The 11,002-nt window shown below is 35.0% G+C and overlaps 1 pseudogene; it reads right to left on the bottom strand.

Annotated features, from left to right (window-relative positions):
* Window positions 1–1,603: 1,603 nt before the first annotated feature.
* On the bottom strand, window positions 1,604–3,403 carry LOC148771658 (uncharacterized; annotated as a pseudogene).
* Between the last annotated feature and the right edge of the window lie 7,599 nt (window positions 3,404–11,002).

Genomic DNA, 11,002 nt, shown 5'->3' with positions numbered 1-11,002 from the left:
GCCTAAAGGATGAGTTAAAACAGTGGTTCTAGCTACAATTCAAGATTTGCTGCTAGAAGTGAAGTGTTTTATTGTAAATGTGGAGATGAGAGGCCATTGTTGACTCCATGGACTCCGAGTAATCCTGGAAGAAGATTTCGTGCTTGTCAAAACTATGAGGTAATTTTTTGTATATATATATATATATATATATATATATATATATATATATATATATATATATATATATATATATATATGTGTGTGTGTGTGTGTGTGTGTGTGTATTGATATTATTTGTCACACACAATTGTATTTCTTTTGGAACAGAGAGTTAAATACTGTGATGTATTCAAATGGCATGATCCTGAAATGTGTGCTAGATCAAAGAATATTATCCCTAGATTGATAAGAAAAATAGACCGTTTGAATGATGAATTGGTTAGCTATAAGGCAAAAAGAGATATAAGGGCAAATTAAGAAGATATGATGGCAAAGCAAGAAGATATGATGGCAAAGGAAAAGAAGTCCTATGAAGAAAAATAAATAAAATGGAGAATTTAATTGCCCAGTATAACAATAGAATGAATATCTTGAAAGTTCTTTTAGTTGTTTTAAGTTTTTTAATTGTCATTGTAATGATGAAAATTAGTGGTTAGAATTTTCAGTGATTAATATTAGTGGTTAAGATGTAGTTGTTTGTGATAACATTGTTGTTTTGTTTGTTCAATATAATGCAAGTTTATATCTCAACTCTGTTTGGTACATGTTAACAAAGACACATTATTGAAAAAATAAATGCAAACATCACTTACAAAAAATAAAATAAAACATAGACTGGATTATTGATTCCAAAAACATCATTCATGATTCCAAAAACATCATTCAAAGTACAAACATATGATTTGTTTGCAAACATAATTCAAATTACAAACTTGTTTTCAAATGATAACATATGACATCTCACATTAGAGTACATCAAACTAAACTGCAAGTTCACAAAAAACACTACATAATCCAAAGTACATCATAGAACAAATTACATATTCATAAGAACACAAGATTGTCTTCAAAATAAAAATGTCATCTAAGACTAAGATGCAAGATTGGAACAACCAACAGTCTTAGATGCAGAACCACCAACAGACTTAGACTTGGATGAAGAATCACCAACAAACTTGGACTTGGAATGTGAGGCACCAACAGACTTGGAATGTGAGACACTTGCTTTCAGATTGTTCAGAGTGATAAAATTGAGTCCCCATTTGACAATAACATGAGTATTAACTGTTGGAGATGATTTGTTGGCTTGAAAAGCAATTGTATTTGTCCTTACTTTAACATTCACATTCTTTTGAGAAGGTCTTTTAACCTGTAATCATCCCAAATAAGTTTATTAAATACTAATTCTCAAATGACTTTAAATATAGTTTAACCATACTGAAAAATTAAAAAATAATTGAAACCTGTAATTTTGTTTTTTTTATAGTGGTGGTACACTTGAAACAGAAGCTTGAGTTGCCAAGTATTCTTGTGGAACTTCAAATACAGACTCATTTTGTTGGCCAACTGCATCTCCAGTTCCACTTTGACTTGCGTGCACCTGCTCAACTGTAGAAAATTTTCATTTCTTGCATGTTTTACATTTATTGTTTCTTTTAATTCCTCTCAATCTATGATGATTTGCACCTGGGGCAGGGGGTTCATCAGGTTCTCTCATCCTTAGCCTTTGAGGCCTGCCAACTTTTTCAATGTAGTTTGGAGGCAGTGGAGCTTCTAAGGCACTTTTGGACCACAACTCAGGTCCATTAAAGCCCATGATTGGAGGCTCATAAACCTGTAAATATGTCTCAACCTTGTAACAATTATGTACATATGATTCAGGCTTCTCATTTCTAAATCATATTGCTGAACATGCATGTTTACAAGGTATGCCACTCAAATCCCATTTTTGCAGCTACACTTTCTCTCCAATAAGTCAACAGTGTGTTGGTCAAATGGACCAATAATCTGAAAATGATAATCATCACATTTCATAGGTATAAACTCCCCAGCCTCTTCCATAATCTTCATTAAGATCTTTTTTATCTTGGGACACAAGAGACCTTCCCATTTTCCAGCTTTTTCCTTCTTAGATTGCATCCTAGTCATTAACAGATTTCTAATAGTTTCAAGCAAAGAAATTATTGGTTTTTCTCTTGCCTCAAGAATGAAACTATTGAAACATTCACACATATTGTTCAGTAGGATGTCACACTTAGGATGTGGACTGAAATGGGATCTAGTCTAGTTTTGAGGAGGCTTTTTCACTAACCATTGATTCATCTTCATCAATGTCACTCAACTCTTGCATTTTTCTATTAAATTCTTCAACCCTGGTTGCTTTAGCTGCCCCCCATAATGCTGTTTTGATTGCCAACTCAGTGAATCCATCCCTCTTCATATATGCTATGTAAATGTCTCACACAAAATCTATTTTCAGCATTGGAAAGCAAAGTTTCAAAAGCTGGAATTAACCATTTTTGCTTGTCAGACATAAAAGTCCAATTATGTTCATTTTCAAATCCAATATCTGCATTCAACAAGTTCAAAAACCAGATCCAACTATCTTTTGTTTCAGATTCAACTATTGCATATGCAATTGGGAAGATGTTGTTGTTTGGATCTAACCCAACTGCAGTTAATAGTTGACCTCCATGTCCACCCTTCAAGAAACAACCATCTACCCCAATTATAGGCCTACAACCATTTTTAAACCCTACCTTACATGCATTGAAACACGTGTATAACCTATGGAATCTTCTCTCCTCAGTCAGTTTCATGATAACTGTAGAACCTGGATTAGTTCTTTCAATTTCTAGACAATAATCATAATTTTTTGAAAATTGTTCCTCCAAAGTTCCATGGATTATCTTATATTGGCCATCAAAGTTGTACAAATTTCACTTCTGAATTCATTTGTACCCAACTTTGGATTGTCTTTCAATTTTTTCATAAACGTTTTGCCAATCCCACCAGACTTAAGGCTTGTATTGTTATAATTCCAGGAACATTTAGTGTGTATTGGGTTATAGGTTTTCACTTGCCAAGAGTGGTCATTTCGCATTTTGGAGACATGAATGTACCATCCACAACCCTTTTTTTTACACACAGCCCTGAGTCTAATGGCATCATTTTTTGGAAATTTCACCATCATACCCCTCCTAAAACGATGAGACTCAATAGCAAATTTTGCCTCTTTTTTGGAACTGAAAATCAAGCCCAGCATGATGTCTGGATTCTTATTCTCAGTTTTAGGATTAAATTTGGGGAACTTCATTCTACCATTACCCTCATCCTCATCACTACCATTTGAGATGTCAAAATCATCATCACTAAGTACACAATCTTCACCACCTTCTGCATTTTGCAGCCTGTTATACATCTCCTCACTAATGAAATCATCCTTAGCAACAGACACCCTTACCCAACCCCCCAAACTCGGCCTCAGGATCTACAAATTGCTCAAATAATTTATCATCATCTTCCATGTCATAATCACTTTGATAAAACACATCATCATCCTCACTAAATTCATCAGATTCACTATTATTCTCTCCCTCCAACCCTACATCATCAATTATAACAGCCTCATTGACTAACCTACCCCCAGTTTCACCCTCCACATCCACTCCCAGATTTAGATGTTCATTAAATATCTCAACTTCCCATTTTTTTGGAATATGCCCTCTTATATTAAACACATCACTATCAGTCTCAATACACTTGCAGTGTTTATCAAAACTTTTTCCATACTTAAGCCAAAACCTAAGACTCCATGTTTCAGTTTACCGCAGCTCCTTAGCAAAACCCCAAAAGTCAAACATCCCTATTTGATCTATATCGACAAAATCAAACCATTCAAGACTTTCTCCTATGTACTCTTCTTTTTGGAGAGTGCTTCATAAGTCCACCATGTCTTATTTTAATGGTGAAACATGTTAATTCCCCAACACAAGCTATATTTAAAAAAAAAAAAAAAAAAAAAAAAAACTCTAATCAGTAATCAGCTAAGTCAAACAATTTCGCTCAAACAAAAGTAAATTCAAACAAAAAAAACTTACCATAATTCGGAGTACATTCAATCATCAGTGAAGCTCTTCTCGACATTTTTGTTCTCCTTAGATGAAGAACCCTAGTATTTGTCGCAATTTCGTAGCTCCACTCCAGAATATGTAATCTACTCCAAAAATCATGATCAGTGATAATATTGGTGCTTGAACACTTTTTACTTCAAGAAACTAGGGATTTACAGGTGAGATGTGGAAGAAATTAGGGATTTAGAAAAGGGGGCATCTGGATTTCAAGAGAGAATTAGGGCAGATTGTGTTTACCTGTAATGCGCGATATAACGTTTTGAGGTGTAGAGGTTCTTTTGAGTGTCACGTGCGGCGCACGTGCGGCGCACGTGCGATTTTCTGTCCATACTAACTGGACAAATGGACGGAGGGATAGAAACGGCATAAATGTGACATGTTTAGGGACGAAAACTGTAACTTCATCTTGTTTAGCGATGAAAATCGTGTAAGTGGTAATGTATAGGGACGAAAAGTGTAATCATCCCTGTTGACTGCACTTAGGAGTAAAGTTACTTGGAAGTTTAATAGTGTTTATTCGAGTGATGTTGCATTTAAGAATGGTTGTAATTTAAGACTATGTAAACGAGATTAGTTGTGAGCTTTAATTGCCACTTGTATTTGATTTTAATATTGAGTAGTTAAGTTGAAGTTGTTGTATTAATTAGTAGTCGTAGTATTCTTTAAAAAATATATATAGTGTATATCGGTAGTGGGCGTAACATGTGGTATCAGAGCTTGGGTTGGGTACCCGAGCAACGCCGGATATAGATCCTTGGAAATTGTAGAAACTTTGGTTTCAAAGGCTGGGTTTAGACTCTTGGATGTTAGAGAGCTCTGATTTTAAGTTCGAAATTGAGGTTATTGATTGTATATCTGCCTAGTATTATAAGTCCACATTCAGTATTAGAGGTATTGAGAAGGTATTTTGGCGCCTATTATCAAAATAGATGGAGAGGAATATTCCATATTAATGTCCTACCATCAATCCTAGGCCACAAGGTGTTATTTGGACTCGGTTTATCGTGTTTGTTTGAGGTTTAGATGGACTTTGCAAGCATAAAAGTTAATTCTAGCCGAAAGAGAACGGTCCATTCAAGAATGGCAAGTTGTTCGTGTCTCTATTTTCAACGCAAATAGTTACGGAATCCACAAGAGTTAGAAGAAAGACTAGTAATTCCTAGTGTATTTGCTCAATAAATATAAGGATAAGACAGAAGGCAAATGATATCCATAATACATGCTTCTCCACAAATGAATTGTTCCTGAATTCATTATATTTAAGTTAGTTAAACAGAGACTTTTTCTATTTTTATTTGATGTTGTTGGTTCTTTTTGCCACATCACATTGCTATTATTGATCACAAATGAGGTTTCTTGACCCGTTTGAATATTCTATGGGTTGTCTTATCCATTTTCCGAGACCCTATTTTATTCATCTACCATCCACTTTTGTTTACGTACTTTCTGAGGTTCTTATTTCATTCAAAATTGATTCAACTCTTATGAGATTTCCAATCTCGTTTCAATTCGGATATCCCTTTTGTCAAACTTCTAATTCATTTGAGTATTATTTCACTTGATTTGGCTTACCTTAATCTCGTTTTCATTTATAATCTAGAGTGAGCCAAATGCTTGAGCCAAATGCCTGAGAGGTCATATACTCGATTCTTTTATCATTTTATTGAATCCAATTTTGTTTCATTGCTCTATGTGGAATATTATGGCATAAGAGAACCATATTCTCTTAGATTAAACTCTAATGAGATTTCTATTCTCATTCGTTTCGATTACACTCTTGTGAAATTCCTTATCTCATTTAAATTTGGTTATACCTTTTGTTAGATTTCTCATTTCTTTGAGAGCTCTATCACTCGACTCGGCTCACCTGAATCTCGTTTTCATTCCTGCTCAAGGATGAGCCGAATTTTCCGCGAGTTCCTCTATTCAATTCTTTTATCTTCAACTGAATATGATTTTGCTTCTGTGTTTGGTGGGGAATCTTTTATTTTAATGCGAGTAACTCCACATTTATTCTCCCTCTCGCATTTATTCTGCATAAAATGATGTACATTTTAAACTTCATTGTTTATTGTAATTGTTTCTTCTATTCTAGTTTCAATACCTTATGGTCTTGGTTATCAACTTTTTTTGAGGTTTCCAATTCTTGAATATCTCATCTCTATTATTGATCATGAGTGAGATTTCTTATCTCGCTTAAATACGTCATGATTTTGATTCCATTTTATTCAAGGTTTCCTATTCCCTTGAACACCTTATGATTCGACTTTTCTACACCACCTTGTATTATTCAAGTTCTATTATCGATCATGATCATTGATAATTCCGTGCAAGCTTTGAACCTTCCATTTTACGATGTCATGTCTTAAGATTTCTTTAGTATGCCCCTACTGAAATCAAATCTTAGATTGTTTCAGTAGCTATTCTATTTGATGGTGCAAAATTTTCATGTACCAATTGTCGATCAAAGTTTGTGATCCTTTGTTTTCTATTCTGGACTTGTCCATTAAAAGTTTGTATAGTTATATGGTGAATCGATAAAGTTTGTCTACTCTTGAGGTATTGGGCCGACAATGGATGGTCTCTTCGACAGTACCCATATTGGATCTAGACCGTTAGCATAGTTGGAGGTTAACTTTGCTGATGGATAGATTGGCATGCGCCTGGGCATGCCTATTTATCGATTAGCAGGGACATTCCATGATCGGTGTTATAAGGTAGTTACGGCTAAGGGAGTCACAAAGCAGGTACAGGTACATGAACAAATTGTTACCATGGGAATCTCCATGGTCTCATATTTGATATCCAGAATTGTTTCCGTGGGAATCTCCACGAAATTCATAATTGATATCCGGGGATTTCCCATTGAAATTGTTCTCTACCTGTACACAGTGTTCTAAAAATCGGCCGATGCGGCCGATTAATCGGTCTCCGAGGCGGAGGCGGTCCAAAACCTTTACGATTTTTGTGTAAAGGTTTGAAAAATTGGTTTTTTTGGCTGCGAGGCGGTTTTAGGCGGTCTGAGGCGGTCAAACCTTTAAGACGGGTCAAACTCGGTGGCAAAAATCGGCCAAAAATCGGTTAAAAATCGGTTAAAATCGGTTTTTTTTTTTTCTTTTTATAATTCAAAATAAAAGTTGGATTTTAATAAAAGAAAATATGAGTTTATGCCTTATTTTGTTTATGTTAAAATTGTTAAAGAACTCATGATGTATGCCACGAATGTTCAAGAATAACTGTAAATTCAAAAAAAATGTTTTTTTATTTATATTTTATAAGGATATTTATGTATTATGATCTTATGATTATTAAACTTTTATTATGTTATTAGGATATATATACATGATGGAGATATAACTATGTTTAAATATCTTTTTATATATGTTTGGAGTATTTATAAATAATATTTAGAAATATATTATATTAAATTGTAAAAACCGATTTATTTCCGATTTATCGCCGATTAATCACCGCCGCACCGATTAATCGTGAGTCGGTGCCTGACCGACTCGGACCTGATTACCGATTTTTACAACCTTGCCTGTACATATTGATTGTATTGGTTATTCTTATCAAATTGTTGTGCTCTCATACATTGGCTTTGTACCTTACCAAATGATCCTTCTCTAGATGGTCCGATTCCAATATCATGTCCGACTTGTCCATTGTTTTCTTATTATCCTTATTATTTGATTCGACTGTTTTTCCCTTGTACTCCTCACTAAGTCCATTTGGACTTACTCCTCCTTTATTTTCTTTCTTATTCTCAGTGTCAGATGCATAAGTGGATGATTGTGTTGACTGCACTTAGGATTAAAGTTACTTGGAAGTTTTATAGAGTTTATTCGAGTGATGTTGTATTTATGAATGGTTGTAATTTAAGACTATGTAAACGAGATTAGTTGTGAGCTTTAATTGCCACTTGTATTTGATTTTAATGTTGAGTAGTTAAGTTGAAGTTGTTGTATTAATTAGTAGTCATAGTATTCTTTAAAAAAAAAATATAGTGTATTTCGATAGTGGGCGTCACATAACCCCTAGTTAATCTAGCCCGATTTTTATTGCCCAAAGGTAGATCACAATCAATCATATCCACAATATGACCCTAAATTAATTTTCCTCACACTTGATAATGACCTAAGTTAATCTCGCGAATATCAAAATCGTCATGTGTCAAGTCTAACCTACCAATCAAAGATGCTCATAGAACTTGATTATGCCAAACTAATGCAGTCCCTAGCTAGTTAATCTAGCCGACCACGTCAATCTAGCATAACCCTTTTCTATGGCTACCTTCACCGCTATGTCAATTGAATTACAGCTAACTTTAGCATAGCACTCTCCGCTAACACGGCTTACTGCACTACAGTAAAGGGCTACACATAATTCAGCCGTAGGCAGAAGGAAAGAAAAATTCAACATATTGGTTTTTCTTTATAGCATGAAATGATTCTTAATTAGATTAAGAATGAGAGATTTTATTAAAAAAAATTATCTCATCAGAAGGTTCGGATTTGTCTATGTGATTCCTACATCTATGTTCTCTAAAGGTATATGGAAACGCATATTGTCCTAAGAGGAACATACGACCTCACTACATAATTAATTACAATAATTAATTATCGAGTTTTTCAAAATAATTATAGAACATCAACTAGCATAACTCAATCAAATAATGTTGATGTACTATCAATTTAGTTGAACTATAATCAATATTATATGTGTGTTCTATTAATTAAAATCAATTAACAATTTAAATTAATTAATTAATCCAACACATATTTACTAAAATAGATGATTGTTGATTCGATTATCTAATTGGGATTAATTGAAAATAATTTTCCGAAAATTAAAATCAACTTTTTTTAAGTTTAATTTTAGAAATTTGAAATAACTTACGAAAACTCCCAATTACATAATACAACAAGTTTAACGATGGAAAAGTATAAACAATATTTCAAAAATATTTTCAACTTACGAAAACTCCCAATTACATAATACAACAATCACTACTTTAATTAATCGAACATGCATAAAATCATTGCATATTAAAACAAATGCAATTAATTGCGCAACGAGCTCTGATACCACTGTTGGGAATCGGACACGTGTACGCAGCGGAAATTTTTTTTATGCAAATTAAACGAATTTAAAACATATAAACACATGCCCGATAATTGAAAAAAATTAATTGCGTACCTTTGCGCTTCTAGCGAAATTAAAAACAACATACATGCTTAATTATTTAACCGAATTTAAATCAATTAGCATGCTCGCGTTTAAATCAAACAATCATGCTCCCAATAATAAAATCAATTTCATGTAGACACATCAAATCATACAAGCTTTTTATTAAAGTGAACATGCACATGTTAACTTAAACAAAAACGAATCGAACGACAATGGAATTGAAAGTTTACCTCTTGAAGCGTGAGGTAGGCGCACTAAGCAAAGCTAGATTGCTACGGAAATCAATCCGTGCAATCCGGGGCAGCAGCGGCGAAACGGCAGCAGCTACTAGACGAGCTACGGAGGCGCGTGTAGCTCACGCGCTGTCTTCTGGCGGCGCGTGGGATTGCGTGCGGCGTCAGCTCGTATGCTGCTCCTCGATTCTTCGATCTTCAATCTTCCTCTTCTCGGATTTCACCTCGTATACTTCGATCTACTAAACAGGTGGCACTAGACACGTAATAGTTAGAAAAATGGAAGAATAGAAAGAAGGAAAGAGCTACCAATGTGAATCGACCAATAGATGGCCAATTCCGGCAAGATTCCGGCGACGGCGACGGTGGTGGCCGCGGGGGAGAGTTGCCAAGAGAGAGGGAGCGGCTAGGGTTAGGGTTTCGTGTGTTGTTTTTGTGCAAGACCTATAAATCAAGTATTTATAGTGTCTTGCATAAAACACTAACGGGCTTAAGTTGGACCGGGCCCAACAACTTAAGTTCGTTAGTTCATTTACTTGCTCGACTCTCTCAATTCGATGATTGGAAAACTGTAACAATTACATTTTCGAAATCATTATAATGTACAAGTCATTACGAGTGCCAACTCTCGATTTCAAACTTTCCAAAAGTGGAAACCCTAATTCAGTGCACTTTCTAAATTTGGAAACTTCCCGATTTCGAAAGTCCACTAAGATGTTCAACTATTCTCTTTCTTTTCTTATTCTCATTCATAATTCCATTTTACGAATGTTGGGCCCAATCATATTGACTTCCAATCATGCAAAGATAAAACATTTTTTACCTTTGACCGTATATTCAAAGATCTCATGTGCACGAGCTGTGTGACCCTCGATGGTTCAGGTGTAAGCTAGCCGTGGGCCCACAACCCATTTGTGGTCAAAACTCGTCCCTTAGAATTACGATTAAGATGAAACTCGTTTCACCTTAATCAGTCAACGAATCAAGATTGACGTCTAGCAATTACGCGTCATGATTCCCTAGATACAAATGAAGTGCCTGCAAGAACCTTCAGATATAGTTAATGTACAGTACGATCCCTTCGATTCATATGTCCCGATTGAACTAGAGGCATTGGTTCATTGAGACCTCTTTATTTGTTCAATGACCGTGCGATCGTTCTAAGTGTTGTAATCGTTACGTGCATGACTTAGAGAATCAAATTCTCTAATCATCACTTAGTCAGCTTTGGCCAGAGATTAAAAGTGATTACAAACTATCAGAACACACAAGACATCCAAGACTATTCAAGCGATCGAATCCCCGACTACAATGCATAGACCTCCCACTAGCTTTCGGACTACACGAACACTGGCCCTTGGGATGGTCCTCGGTGGAACTCAGGGACAGGTCACGATAGAGCTGGTACTCTAGTGAAGTCATGGTGATGTCTAGGTCATAAGGACTAATGGTGTACAATTATAC

Source organism: Erythranthe guttata, chromosome 3 (assembly GCF_056151865.1).
Source record: "Erythranthe guttata isolate IM_541 chromosome 3, IM_541, whole genome shotgun sequence".
Lineage (NCBI taxonomy): Eukaryota > Viridiplantae > Streptophyta > Magnoliopsida > Lamiales > Phrymaceae > Erythranthe > Erythranthe guttata.
The sequence above is the reverse complement of the archived record's forward strand: the minus strand, read 5'-3'. Positions and strand labels throughout refer to the sequence as shown.